This window comes from Narcine bancroftii, chromosome 14 (assembly GCF_036971445.1).
Source record: "Narcine bancroftii isolate sNarBan1 chromosome 14, sNarBan1.hap1, whole genome shotgun sequence".
NCBI classification, from domain to species: domain Eukaryota; kingdom Metazoa; phylum Chordata; class Chondrichthyes; order Torpediniformes; family Narcinidae; genus Narcine; species Narcine bancroftii.
The window spans coordinates 38,624,265-38,639,264 of NC_091482.1; positions in this window are offsets into that span (position 1 = coordinate 38,624,265).

Sequence of the window (15,000 nt, forward strand, 5' to 3'; positions counted from 1 at the left end):
TACGTCAGCTTGGTTTACGAGTTGCTCCACGAAAGCTTGATTCACGAGTTCCCTGGCCGTCTGGTTCACGAGTTGCCCCACGTCTGCTTGGTTCACGAATTGCCCCACGTCCATTTGGTTGACGAGTTGCCCGGCCCTTCTGCTTAACTAATTGCCGTTCGTAGGTCAGCTGGGTTTACGAGTTGCTCCACGAAAGCTTGATTCACGAGTTGCCTGTCCGTCTGGTTCACAAGTTGCCCCACGTCTGCCTGGTTCACGAATTACCCCACGTCCATTTGGTTCATGAGTTGCCCAGTCCTTCAGGTGCATTGCCGTTCGTACGTCAGCTTGGTTTACGAGTTGCTCCACGAAAGCTTGATTCACGAGTTCCCTGGCCGTCTGGTTCACGAGTTGCCCCACGTCTGCTTGGTTCACGAATTGCCCCACGTCCATTTGGTTGACGAGTTGCCTGGCCCTTCTGCTTAACTAATTGCCGTTCGTAGGTCAGCTTGGTTTACGAATTGCTCCAGGAAAGCTTGATTGACGAGTTCCCTGGCCGTCTGGTTCACGAGTTGCCCCACGTCTGCTTGGTTCACGAGTTGCCTGTCCGACTGGTTCACGAGTTGCCCCAGGTCTGCCTGGTTCACGAATTGCCCCACGTCCGTTTGGTTCATGAGTTGCCCAGTCCTTCTGGTGCATTGCCGTTCGTAGGTCAGCTTGGTTTACGAGTTGCTCCACGAAAGCTTGATTCACGAGTTCCCTGGCCGTCTGGTTCACGAGTTGCCCCAAGTCTGCTTGCTTCACTAATTGCTCCACGTCCATTTGGTTGACGAGTTGCCCGGCACTTCTGCTTAACTAATTGCCGTTCGTAGGTCAGCTTGGTTTACGGGTTGCCCCACGAAAGCTTGATTCACGAGTTGCCTGTCCGTCTGGTTCACGAGTTGCCCCACGTCTGCCTGGTTCACGAATTGCCCCACGTCCGTTTGGTTCATGAGTTGCCCAGTCCTTCTGGTGCATTGCCGTTCGTAGGTCAGCTTGGTTTACGAGTTGCTCCACGAAAGCTTGATTCACGAGTTCCCTGGCCGTCTGGTTCACGAGTTGCCCCAGGTCTGCTTGCTTCACTAATTGCTCCACGTCCATTTGGTTGACGAGTTGCCCGGCACTTCTGCTTAACTAATTGCCGTTCGTAGGTCAGCTTGGTTTACGGGTTGCCCCACGAAAGCTTGATTCACGAGTTGCCTGTCCGTCTGGTTCACGAGTTGCCCCACGTCTGCCTGGTTCACGAATTGCCATACGTCCATTTGGTTCATGAGTTGCCCAGTCCTTCTGGTGCATTGCCGTTCGTAGGTTAGCTTGGTTTACGAGTTGCTCAACGAAAGCTTGATTCACGAGTTCCCTGGCCGTCTGGTTCACGAGTTGCCCCACGTCTGCTTGGTTCACAAGTTGCCCCACGTCCGTTTGGTTGACGAGTTGCCCGGCACTTCTGCTTAACTAATTGCCGTTCGTAGGTCAGCTTGGTTTACGGGTTGCCCCACGAAAGCTTGATTCACGAGTTGCCTGTCCGTCTGGTTCACGAGTTGCCCCACGTCTGCCTGGTTCACGAATTGCCCCACGTCCATTTGGTTCATGAGTTGCCCAGTCCTTCTGGTGTATTGCCATTCGTACGTCAGCTTGGTTTACGAATTGCTCCAGGAAAGCTTGATTCACGAGTTGCCTGTCCGTCTGGTTCACGAGTTGCCCCACGTCTGCCTGGTTCACGAATTGCCCCACGTCCATTTGGTTCATGAGTTGCCCAGTCCTTCTGGTGCATTGCCATTCGTACGTCAGCTTGGTTTACGAATTGCTCCAGGAAAGCTTGATTCACGAGTTCCCTGGCCGTCTGGTTCACGAGTTGCCCCACGTCTGCTTGGTTCACGAGTTGCCGCACGTCTGCTTGGTTTTCGAATTGCCACACGTCCATTTCGTTCATGAGTTGCCCAGTCCTTCTGGTGAATTGCCGTTCGTACGTCAGCTTTGTTTACGAGTTGCTCCACGAAAGCTTGATTCACGAGTTCCCTGGCCGTCTGGTTCACGAGTTGCCCCACATCTGCTTGGTTCACGAGTTGCCTGTCTGACTGGTTCACGAGTTGCCCCACGTCTGCCTGGTTCACGAATTGCCCCACGTCCGTTTGGTTCATGAGTTGCCCAGTCCTTCTGGTGCATTGCCGTTCGTAGGTCAGCTTGGTTTACGAGTTGCTCCACGAAAGCTTGATTCACGAGTTCCCTGGCCGTCTGGTTCACGAGTTGCCCCACGTCTGCTTGGTTGACGAGTTGCCCGGCACTTCTGCTTAACTAATTGCCGTTCTTAGGTCAGCTTGGTTTACGGGTTGCCCCACGAAAGCTTGATTCACGAGTTGCCTGTCCGTCTGGTTCACGAGTTGCCCCACGTCTGTCTGGTTCACGAATTGCCCCACGTCCATTTGATTCATGAGTTGCCCAGTCCTTCTGGTGCATTGCCGTTCGTACGTCAGCTTGGTTTACGAATTGTTCCAGGAAAGCTTGATTCACGAGTTCCCTGGCCGTCTGGTTCACGAGTTGCACCACGTCTGCTTGGTTCACGAGTTGCCGCACGTCTGCTTGGTTTTCGAATTGCCACACGTCCATTTGGTTCATGAGTTGCCCAGTCCTTCTGGTGAATTGCCGTTCGTACGTCAGCTTGGTTTACGAGTTGCTCCACGAAAGCTTGATTCACGAGTTCCCTGGCCGTCTGGTTCACGAGCTGCCCCACGTCTGCTTGGTTCACGAGTTGCCTGTCTGACTGGTTCACGAGTTGCCCCACGTCTGCCTGGTTCACGAATTGCCCCACGTCCGTTTGGTTCATGAGTTGCCCAGTCCTTCTGGTGCATTGCCGTTCGTAGGTCAGCTTGGTTTACGAGTTGCTCCACGAAAGCTTGATTCACGAGTTCCCTGGCCGTCTGGTTCACGAATTGCCCCACGTCTGCTTGGTTCACGAGTTGCCGCACGTCTGCTTGGTTTTCGAATTGCCACACGTCCATTTGGTTCATGAGTTGCCCAGTCCTTCTGGTGCATTGCCGTTCGTAGGTCAGCTTGGTTTACGAGTTGCTCCACGAAAGCTTGATTCACGAGTTCCCTGGCCGTCTGGTTCACGAGTTGCCCCAGGTCTGCTTGCTTCACTAATTGCTCCACGTCCATTTGGTTGACGAGTTGCCCGGCACTTCTGCTTAACTAATTGCCGTTCGTAGGTCAGCTTGGTTTACGGGTTGCCCCACGAAAGCTTGATTCACGAGTTGCCTGTCCGTCTGGTTCACGAGTTGCCCCACGTCTGCCTGGTTCACGAATTGCCCCACGTCCGTTTGGTTCATGAGTTGCCCAGTCCTTCTGGTGCATTGCCGTTCGTAGGTCAGCTTGGTTTACGAGTTGCTCCACGAAAGCTTGATTCACGAGTTCCCTGGCCGTCTGGTTCACGAGTTGCCCCAGGTCTGCTTGCTTCTCTAATTGCTCCACGTCCATTTGGTTGACGAGTTGCCCGGCACTTCTGCTTAACTAATTGCCGTTCGTAGGTCAGCTTGGTTTACGGGTTGCCCCACGAAAGCTTGATTCACGAGTTGCCTGTCCGTCTGGTTCACGAGTTGCCCCACGTCTGCCTGGTTCACGAATTGCCCCACGTCCATTTGGTTCATGAGTTGCCCAGTCCTTCTGGTGCATTGCCGTTCGTAGGTTAGCTTGGTTTACGAGTTGCTCAACGAAAGCTTGATTCACGAGTTCCCTGGCCGTCTGGTTCACGAGTTGCCCCACGTCTGCTTGGTTCACAAGTTGCCCCACGTCCGTTTGGTTGACGAGTTGCCCGGCACTTCTGCTTAACTAATTGCCGTTCGTAGGTCAGCTTGGTTTACGGGTTGCCCCACGAAAGCTTGATTCACGAGTTGCCTGTCCGTCTGGTTCACGAGTTGCCCCACGTCTGCCTGGTTCACGAATTGCCCCACGTCCATTTGGTTCATGAGTTGCCCAGTCCTTCTGGTGTATTGCCATTCGTACGTCAGCTTGGTTTACGAATTGCTCCAGGAAAGCTTGATTCACGAGTTGCCTGTCCGTCTGGTTCACGAGTTGCCCCACGTCTGCCTGGTTCACGAATTGCCCCACGTCCATTTGGTTCATGAGTTGCCCAGTCCTTCTGGTGCATTGCCATTCGTACGTCAGCTTGGTTTACGAATTGCTCCAGGAAAGCTTGATTCACGAGTTCCCTGGCCGTCTGGTTGACGAGTTGCCCCACGTCTGCTTGGTTCACGAGTTGCCGCACGTCTGCTTGGTTTTCGAATTGCCACACGTCCATTTGGTTCATGAGTTGCCCAGTCCTTCTGGTGAATTGCCGTTCGTACGTCAGCTTTGTTTACGAGTTGCTCCACGAAAGCTTGATTCACGAGTTCCCTGGCCGTCTGGTTCACGAGTTGCCCCACATCTGCTTGGTTCACGAGTTGCCTGTCTGACTGGTTCACGAGTTGCCCCACGTCTGCCTGGTTCACGAATTGCCCCACGTCCGTTTGGTTCATGAGTTGCCCAGTCCTTCTGGTGCATTGCCGTTCGTAGGTCAGCTTGGTTTACGAGTTGCTCCACGAAAGCTTGATTCACGAGTTCCCTGGCCGTCTGGTTCACGAGTTGCCCCACGTCTGCTTGGTTGACGAGTTGCCCGGCACTTCTGCTTAACTAATTGCCGTTCTTAGGTCAGCTTGGTTTACGGGTTGCCCCACGAAAGCTTGATTCACGAGTTGCCTGTCCGTCTGGTTCACGAGTTGCCCCACGTCTGTCTGGTTCACGAATTGCCCCACGTCCATTTGATTCATGAGTTGCCCAGTCCTTCTGGTGCATTGCCGTTCGTACGTCAGCTTGGTTTACGAATTGTTCCAGGAAAGCTTGATTCACGAGTTCCCTGGCCGTCTGGTTCACGAGTTGCACCACGTCTGCTTGGTTCACGAGTTGCCGCACGTCTGCTTGGTTTTCGAATTGCCACACGTCCATTTGGTTCATGAGTTGCCCAGTCCTTCTGGTGAATTGCCGTTCGTACGTCAGCTTGGTTTACGAGTTGCTCCACGAAAGCTTGATTCACGAGTTCCCTGGCCGTCTGGTTCACGAGCTGCCCCACGTCTGCTTGGTTCACGAGTTGCCTGTCTGACTGGTTCACGAGTTGCCCCACGTCTGCCTGGTTCACGAATTGCCCCACGTCCGTTTGGTTCATGAGTTGCCCAGTCCTTCTGGTGCATTGCCGTTCGTAGGTCAGCTTGGTTTACGAGTTGCTCCACGAAAGCTTGATTCACGAGTTCCCTGGCCGTCTGGTTCACGAATTGCCCCACGTCTGCTTGGTTCACGAGTTGCCGCACGTCTGCTTGGTTTTCGAATTGCCACACGTCCATTTGGTTCATGAGTTGCCCAGTCCTTCTGGTGCATTGCCGTTCGTAGGTCAGCTTGGTTTACGAGTTGCTCCACGAAAGCTTGATTCACGAGTTCCCTGGCCGTCTGGTTCACGAGTTGCCCCACGTCTGCTTGGTTCACGAATTGCCCCACGTCCATTTGGTTGACGAGTTGCCCGGCCCTTCTGCTTAACTAATTGCCGTTCGTAGGTCAGCTGGGTTTACGAGTTGCTCCACGAAAGCTTGATTCACGAGTTGCCTGTCCGTCTGGTTCACAAGTTGCCCCACGTCTGCCTGGTTCACGAATTACCCCACGTCCATTTGGTTCATGAGTTGCCCAGTCCTTCAGGTGCATTGCCGTTCGTACGTCAGCTTGGTTTACGAGTTGCTCCACGAAAGCTTGATTCACGAGTTCCCTGGCCGTCTGGTTCACGAGTTGCCCCACGTCTGCTTTGTTCACGAATTGCCCCACGTCCATTTGGTTGACGAGTTGCCTGGCCCTTCTGCTTAACTAATTGCCGTTCGTAGGTCAGCTTGGTTTACGAATTGCTCCAGGAAAGCTTGATTGACGAGTTCCCTGGCCGTCTGGTTCACGAGTTGCCCCACGTCTGCTTGGTTCACGAGTTGCCTGTCCGACTGGTTCACGAGTTGCCCCAGGTCTGCCTGGTTCACGAATTGCCCCACGTCCGTTTGGTTCATGAGTTGCCCAGTCCTTCTGGTGCATTGCCGTTCGTAGGTCAGCTTGGTTTACGAGTTGCTCCACGAAAGCTTGATTCACGAGTTCCCTGGCCGTCTGGTTCACGAGTTGCCCCAAGTCTGCTTGCTTCACTAATTGCTCCACGTCCATTTGGTTGACGAGTTGCCCGGCACTTCTGCTTAACTAATTGCCGTTCGTAGGTCAGCTTGGTTTACGGGTTGCCCCACGAAAGCTTGATTCACGAGTTGCCTGTCCGTCTGGTTCACGAGTTGCCCCACGTCTGCCTGGTTCACGAATTGCCCCACGTCCGTTTGGTTCATGAGTTGCCCAGTCCTTCTGGTGCATTGCCGTTCGTAGGTCAGCTTGGTTTACGAGTTGCTCCACGAAAGCTTGATTCACGAGTTCCCTGGCCGTCTGGTTCACGAGTTGCCCCAGGTCTGCTTGCTTCACTAATTGCTCCACGTCCATTTGGTTGACGAGTTGCCCGGCACTTCTGCTTAACTAATTGCCGTTCGTAGGTCAGCTTGGTTTACGGGTTGCCCCACGAAAGCTTGATTCACGAGTTGCCTGTCCGTCTGGTTCACGAGTTGCCCCACGTCTGCCTGGTTCACGAATTGCCCCACGTCCATTTGGTTCATGAGTTGCCCAGTCCTTCTGGTGCATTGCCGTTCGTAGGTTAGCTTGGTTTACGAGTTGCTCAACGAAAGCTTGATTCACGAGTTCCCTGGCCGTCTGGTTCACGAGTTGCCCCACGTCTGCTTGGTTCACAAGTTGCCCCACGTCCGTTTGGTTGACGAGTTGCCCGGCACTTCTGCTTAACTAATTGCCGTTCGTAGGTCAGCTTGGTTTACGGGTTGCCCCACGAAAGCTTGATTCACGAGTTGCCTGTCCGTCTGGTTCACGAGTTGCCCCACGTCTGCCTGGTTCACGAATTGCCCCACGTCCATTTGGTTCATGAGTTGCCCAGTCCTTCTGGTGCATTGCCATTCGTACGTCAGCTTGGTTTACGAATTGCTCCAGGAAAGCTTGATTCACGAGTTGCCTGTCCGTCTGGTTCACGAGTTGCCCCACGTCTGCCTGGTTCACGAATTGCCCCACGTCCATTTGGTTCATGAGTTGCCCAGTCCTTCTGGTGCATTGCCATTCGTACGTCAGCTTGGTTTACGAATTGCTCCAGGAAAGCTTGATTCACGAGTTCCCTGGCCGTCTGGTTCACGAGTTGCCCCACGTCTGCTTGGTTCACGAGTTGCCGCACGTCTGCTTGGTTTTCGAATTGCCACACGTCCATTTGGTTCATGAGTTGCCCAGTCCTTCTGGTGAATTGCCGTTCGTACGTCAGCTTGGTTTACGAATTGCTCCACGAAAGCTTGATTCACGAGTTCCCTGGCCGTCTGGTTCACGAGTTGCCCCACATCTGATTGGTTCACGAGTTGCCTGTCTGACTGGTTCACGAGTTGCCCCACGTCTGCCTGGTTCACGAATTGCCCCACGTCCGTTTGGTTCATGAGTTGCCCAGTCCTTCTGGTGCATTGCCGTTCGTAGGTCAGCTTGGTTTACGAGTTGCTCCACGAAAGCTTGATTCACGAGTTCCCTGGCCGTCTGGTTCACGAGTTGCCCCACGTCTGCTTGGTTCACGAGTTGCCGCACGTCTGCTTGGTTTTCGAATTGCCACACGTCCATTTGGTTCATGAGTTGCCCAGTCCTTCTGGTGCATTGCCGTTCGTAGGTCAGCTTGGTTTACGAGTTGCTCCACGAAAGCTTGATTCACGAGTTCCCTGGCCGTCTGGTTCACGAGTTTCCCCAGGTCTGCTTGCTTCACTAATTGCTCCACGTCCATTTGGTTGACGAGTTGCCCGGCATTTCTGCTTAACTAATTGCCGTTCGTAGGTCAGCTTGGTTTACGGGTTGCCCCACGAAAGCTTGATTCACGAGTTGCCTGTCCGTCTGGTTCACGAGTTGCCCCACATCTGCCTGGTTCACGAATTACCCCACGTCCGTTTGGTTCATGAGTTGCCCAGTCCTTCTGGTGCATTGCCGTTCGTAGGTCAGCTTGGTTTACGAGTTGCTCCACGAAAGCTTGATTCACGAGTTCCCTGGCCGTCTGGTTCACGAGTTGCCCCAGGTCTGCTTGCTTCACTAATTGCTCCACGTCCATTTGGTTGACGAGTTGCCCGGCACTTCTGCTTAACTAATTGCCGTTCATAGGTCAGCTTGGTTTACGGGTTGCCCCACGAAAGCTTGATTCACGAGTTGCCTGTCCGTCTGGTTCACGAGTTGCCCCACGTCTGCCTGGTTCACGAATTGCCCCACGTCCATTTGGTTCATGAGTTGCCCAGTCCTTCTGGTGCATTGCCGTTCGTAGGTTAGCTTGGTTTACGAGTTGCTCCACGAAAGCTTGATTCACGAGTTCCCTGGCCGTCTGATTCACGAGTTGCCCCACGTCTGCTTGGTTCACGAGTTGCCCCACATCCGTTTGGTTGACGAGTTGCCCGGCACTTCTGCTTAACTAATTGCCGTTCTTAGGTCAGCTTGGTTTACGGGTTGCCCCACGAAAGCTTGATTCACGAGTTGCCTGTCCGTCTGGTTCACGAGTTGCCCCACGTCTGTCTGGTTCACGAATTGCCCCACGTCCATTTGATTCATGAGTTGCCCAGTCCTTCTGGTGCATTGCCGTTCGTACGTCAGCTTGGTTTACGAATTGTTCCAGGAAAGCTTGATTCACGAGTTCCCTGGCCGTCTGGTTCACGAGTTGCACCACGTCTGCTTGGTTCACGAGTTGCCGCACGTCTGCTTGGTTTTCGAATTGCCACACGTCCATTTGGTTCATGAGTTGCCCAGTCCTTCTGGTGAATTGCCGTTCGTACGTCAGCTTGGTTTACGAGTTGCTCCACGAAAGCTTGATTCACGAGTTCCCTGGCCGTCTGGTTCACGAGTTGCCCCACGTCTGCTTGGTTCACGAGTTGCCTGTCTGACTGGTTCACGAGTTGCCCCACGTCTGCCTGGTTCACGAATTGCCCCACGTCCGTTTGGTTCATGAGTTGCCCAGTCCTTCTGGTGCATTGCCGTTCGTAGGTCAGCTTGGTTTACGAGTTGCTCCACGAAAGCTTGATTCACGAGTTCCCTGGCCGTCTGGTTCACGAATTGCCCCACGTCTGCTTGGTTCACGAGTTGCCGCACGTCTGCTTGGTTTTCGAATTGCCACACGTCCATTTGGTTCATGAGTTGCCCAGTCCTTCTGGTGCATTGCCGTTCGTAGGTCAGCTTGGTTTACGAGTTGCTCCACGAAAGCTTGATTCACGAGTTCCCTGGCCGTCTGGTTCACGAGTTGCCCCACGTCTGCTTGGTTCACGAGTTGCCGCACGTCTGCTTGGTTTTCGAATTGTCACACGTCCATTTGGTTCATGAGTTGCCCAGTCCTTCTGGTGCATTGCCGTTCGTAGGTCAGCTTGGTTTACGAGTTGCTCCACGAAAGCTTGATTCACGAGTTCCCTGGCCGTCTGGTTCACGAGTTGCCCCAGGTCTGCTTGCTTCACTAATTGCTCCACGTCCATTTGGTTGACGAGTTGCCCGGCACTTCTGCTTAACTAATTGCCGTTCGTAGGTCAGCTTGGTTTACGGGTTGCCCCACGAAAGCTTGATTCACGAGTTGCCTGTCCGTCTGGTTCACGAGTTGCCCCACGTCTGCCTGGTTCACGAATTGCCCCACGTCCGTTTGGTTCATGAGTTGCCCAGTCCTTCTGGTGCATTGCCGTTCGTAGGTCAGCTTGGTTTACGAGTTGCTCCACGAAAGCTTGATTCACGAGTTCCCTGGCCGTCTGGTTCACGAGTTGCCCCAGGTCTGCTTGCTTCACTAATTGCTCCACGTCCATTTGGTTGACGAGTTGCCCGGCACTTCTGCTTAACTAATTGCCGTTCGTAGGTCAGCTTGGTTTACGGGTTGCCCCACGAAAGCTTGATTCACGAGTTGCCTGTCCGTCTGGTTCACGAGTTGCCCCACGTCTGCCTGGTTCACGAATTGCCCCACGTCCATTTGGTTCATGAGTTGCCCAGTCCTTCTGGTGCATTGCCGTTCGTAGGTTAGCTTGGTTTACGAGGTGCTCCACGAAAGCTTGATTCACGAGTTCCCTGGCCGTCTGATTCACGAGTTGCCCCACGTCTGCTTGGTTCACGAGTTGCCCCACGTCCGTTTGGTTGACGAGTTGCCCGGCACTTCTGCTTAACTAATTGCCGTTCGTAGGTCAGCTTGGTTTACGGGTTGCCCCACGAAAGCTTGATTCACGAGTTGCCTGTCCGTCTGGTTCACGAGTTGCCCCACGTCTGCCTGGTTCACGAATTGCCCCACGTCCATTTGGTTCATGAGTTGCCCAGTCCTTCTGGTGCATTGCCGTTCGTACGTCAGCTTGGTTTACGAATTGCTCCATGAAAGCTTGATTCACGAGTTCCCTGGCCGTCTGGTTCACGAGTTGCCCCACGTCTGCTTGGTTCACATGTTGCCGCACGTCTGCTTGGTTTTCGAATTGCCACACGTCCATTTGGTTCATGAGTTGCCCAGTCCTTCTGGTGAATTGCCGTTCGTACGTCAGCTTGGTTTACGAGTTGCTCCACGAAAGCTTGATTCACGAGTTCCTTGGCCGTCTGGTTCACGAGTTGCCCCACGTCTGCTTGGTTCACGAGTTGCCTGTCTGACTGGTTCACGAGTTGCCCCACGTCTGCCTGGTTCACGAATTGCCCCACGTCCGTTTGGTTCATGAGTTGCCCAGTCCTTCTGGTGCATTGCCGTTCGTAGGTCAGCTTGGTTTACGAGTTGCTCCACGAAAGCTTGATTCACGAGTTCCCTGGCCGTCTGGTTCACGAGTTGCCCCACGTCTGCTTGGTTCACGAGTTGCCGCACGTCTGCTTGGTTTTCGAATTGCCACACGTCCATTTGGTTCATGAGTTGCCCAGTCCTTCTGGTGAATTGCAGTTCGTACGTCAGCTTGGTTTACGAGTTGCTCCACGAAAGCTTGATTCACGAGTTCCCTGGCCGTCTGGTTCACGAGTTGCCCCACGTCTGCTTGGTTCACGAGTTGCCTGTCTGACTGGTTCACGAGTTGCCCCAGGTCTGCCTGGTTCACGAATTGCCCCACGTCCATTTGGTTCATGAGTTGCCCAGTCCTTCTGGTGCATTGCCGTTCGTAGGTCAGCTTGGTTTACGAGTTGCTCCACGATAGCTTGATTCACGAGTTCCCTGGCCGTCTGGTTCACGAGTTGCCCCACGTCTGCTTGGTTCACGAATTTCCCCACGTCCATTTGGTTGACGAGTTGCCCGGCCCTTCTGCTTAACTAATTGCCGTTCGTAGGTCAGCTTGGTTTACGAATTGCTCCAGGAAAGCTTTATTGACGAGTTCCCTGGCCGTCTGGTTCACGAGTTGCCCCACGTCTGCTTGGTTCACGAGTTGCCTGTCTGACTGGTTCACGAGTTGCCCCAGGTCTGCCTGGTTCACGAATTGCCCCACGTCCGTTTGGTTCATGAGTTGCCCAGTCCTTCTGGTGCATTGCCGTTCGTAGGTCAGCTTGGTTTACGAGTTGCTCCACGAAAGCTTGATTCACGAGATCCCTGGCCGTCTGGTTCACGAGTTGCCACAGGTCTGCTTGCTTTACTAATTGCTCCACGTCCATTTGGTTGACGAGTTGCCCGGCACTTCTGCTTAACTAATTGCCGTTCGTAGGTCAGCTTGGTTTACGGGTTGCCCCACGAAAGCTTGATTCACGAGTTGCCTGTGCGTCTGGTTCACGAGTTGCCCCACGTCTGCCTGGTTCACGAATTGCCCCACGTCCGTTTGGTTCATGAGTTGCCCAGTCCTTCTGGTGCATTGACGTTCGTAGGTCAGCTTGGTTTACGAGTTGCTCCACGAAAGCTTGATTCACGAGTTCCCTGGCCGTCTGGTTCACGAGTTGCCCCACGTCTGCTTGGTTCACGAGTTGCCCCACGTCCGTTTGGTTGACGAGTTGCCCGGCCCTTCTGCTTAACTAATTGCCGTTCGTAGGTCAGCTTGGTTTACGAATTGCTCCAGGAAAGCTTGATTCACGAGTTCCCTGGCCGTCTGGTTCACGAGTTGCCCCACGTCTGCTTGGTTCACGAGTTTCCCCACGTCCGTTTGGTTGACGAGTTGCTCGGCCCTTCTGCTTAACTAATTGCCGTTCGTAGCTGAGTTTGGTTTACGAGTTGTCCGGTATGGTTATTAACGAAGAGACTGGAAGTCGTATGGGGTCGGATCCACGGAGTTCGGCCGACCAGGTCGCTCCCTTTTCGGTAGGACTTCCGGAGCCCGTGCCGCCGATCATCAACTTGCATTTTCTGCACGGGGGGATTGGCGGACTCTCCGGAGATTTCAGGTGCCGTGTTTTGAACTCGGTGACCGGTGGCCAGGGGCCGACCACGACCGCTTCGGGAGAGCTGCGGTGTCTGCCCTCTCCCTGCCGTTAGGTCAGAGAGTCAGCCTCGCCGCCAGTTGAGTCTTGGCACTCAGCTGAACGATTTGCCCTCCGCCCGGTTGAGATTCTGGGTTGCCCGGAAGTCGGATGGGGTTGGATCCGCGGCGTGCGGCCGACCAGGTCGCTCCCTTTTCGGTAGGACCTCCGGATCCAGTGCCGCCGATCATCAACTTGCATTTTCTGCACGGGGGGATTGGCGGACTCTCCGGAGATTTCAGGTGCCGTGTTTTGAACTCGGTGACCGTTGGCCAGGGGCCGACTACGACCGATTCGGGGGAGCTCCGGTGTCTGCCCTCTCCCCTCCGGCGGGGCAGAGAGTGGCCCTTGCCGCAAGTGGAGGCTTGGCACTCTGCTGAACGATTTGCCCTCCGCCGGCTTGAGATTCTGGGTTGCCCGGAAGTCCGATGGGGTCGGATCCGCGGCGTGCGGCCGACCAGGTCGCTCCCTTTTCGGTAGGACCTCCGGATCCCGAGCCGCCGATCATCAACTTGCATTTTCTGCACGGGGGGATTGGCGGACTCTCCGGAGATTTCAGGTGCCGTGTTTTGAACTCGGTGACCGGTGGCCAGGGGCCGACTACGACCGATTCGGGGGAGCTCCGGTGTCTGCCCTCTCCCCTCCGGCGGGGCAGAGAGGGGCCCTTGCCGCCAGTGGAGGCTTGGCACTCTGCTGAACGATTTGCCCTCCGCCGGTTTGAGATTCTGGGTTGCCCGGAAGTCCGATGGGGTAGGATCCGCGGCGAGCGGCCGACCAGGTCGCTCCCTTTTCGGTAGGACCTCCGGAGTCCGATCCGCCGATCATCAACTTGCAATTTCTGCACGGGGGGATTGGCGGACTCTCCGGAGATTACAGGGGCCGTGTTTTGAACTCGGTGACCGGTGGCCAGGGGCCGACCACGACCGCTTCGTGGGAGCCCCGTGGCACCTCTTCTTGGTCGGCTCGTGAACTCGGGGAGCTCCGGTGTTTCCCTTTTCCCCGCAAGAATGGCAAAGTCCTAAAAGAAACCTAAGTCCGGTCGCGGAAGTCCCGATCGTATCGGATTCAAGGGTGTCTTACCGGCCACAGTGCTCAACTGACGGTCATGCTTCCGACAGTCGGCCCGCTTGGCAATGGCTTGCTCCTGCCAGCCCGCCAGTTAACAAGTTCCCCACGGAAGTCCATGAAGTTAACATCGGATGGCTCAGGCCGGCCTCACGAGACTTCGGCCGGTGGGACCTCCGCGCGGTCGCCCGCCGACGTCGCATTTGCATTTCTGGTACGGGCACTCCCGGTCATGGTTCACGAGTTGCCGCTGGAGGCTCTGATGAGGGTCCGATTTTCGACGTGAACCCGGGCTGAGATGCAGCATCCGCGGTCGACCCTCCGCGAGCTACCCCGCCGAATCGAAAATTGCATTTTCTGTACGGGGGGATTGGCGGAGTGCCCGGAGATTTTCGGGAACACGTTTTTCAGAGACACTTAGAAAAAGTTTTGGTATGTTGGTCACTTTGTGCATTGTCCTTAAGTGGTGCCACAATGGGCTCGAAGGCAATATAATACTTAAGGTTGAAGGCACTAAAATAGACGGGAAGGCAGCACTGTCAAGAGTTTGGGCAAGAAGGGCCAAGTGTACATGCTCGGAAGCTATGAAAGAAGGGCGAGGCTTCGGGCTAAAATATACCATGCTCTCATTCGTCTGAGTTGTCCTGAAATCGTCGTTCCTGGATCGATCGTGCTTGTCGTGTTCGTGCCGTATGGAGAGGCCCGGCGGCCCAGCGGAGACGCTGGTGTTTCAGGCTTGGGACAGACTCCACCACGCGGCCCTCTGTCGGTTACCCCTAACTGCTCAGAGGGAACACGACCAGGGCTTTTATCCCCCCCACCAGTTTGGGAAGAGACCTTCTCCGCAGCAATTGACGGTTCAGACGAGGGGGTGACTGGGATCTTCCTCCGCAGCAGTTGACGGTCTTGCGGCTGGAGATCCGTCTTTGGAGTAGCCCCTGCATGGGTTTTGTTTGGCGGCAGAGCACCTCAGGGAGGAGGGAGGTACTTTGTGCGCCCGGCGGTGGTTCCTTCGGCCGGCCTCAGGGCGTTCCACCCACCGCCGAATCTCTGTGGGCCTCGGGAGTTTGCGGAGCCCGGACGCTCCAGGTGTTGGATCATGGCCTAACCAAGGACGGGGCGAGATGACCTCCGGGGTCTCGCTGGCCAAGAGAGAGGGCTTCTCAAGCAAACAAACCTCGCACCCCGCGAGGGTGGCAGACCGGTGCGTACGTGGGCCCAGGGCGCGTGCGCTGCCTGCCGAGCTGGAGGCGAAAAAGAGTCTGACCACACACACCAAAGAAGTGTCACGAGCTGAAACCGGCACAGGGCTCCCTAGGTCGGCAGGGGAGACCACGTGCACGGCCGTTTTCCAATCCCCCTCGGCAGGCGACCGGGGCTGGGCAGAGTGCAGAGAGCGGGCAAGCT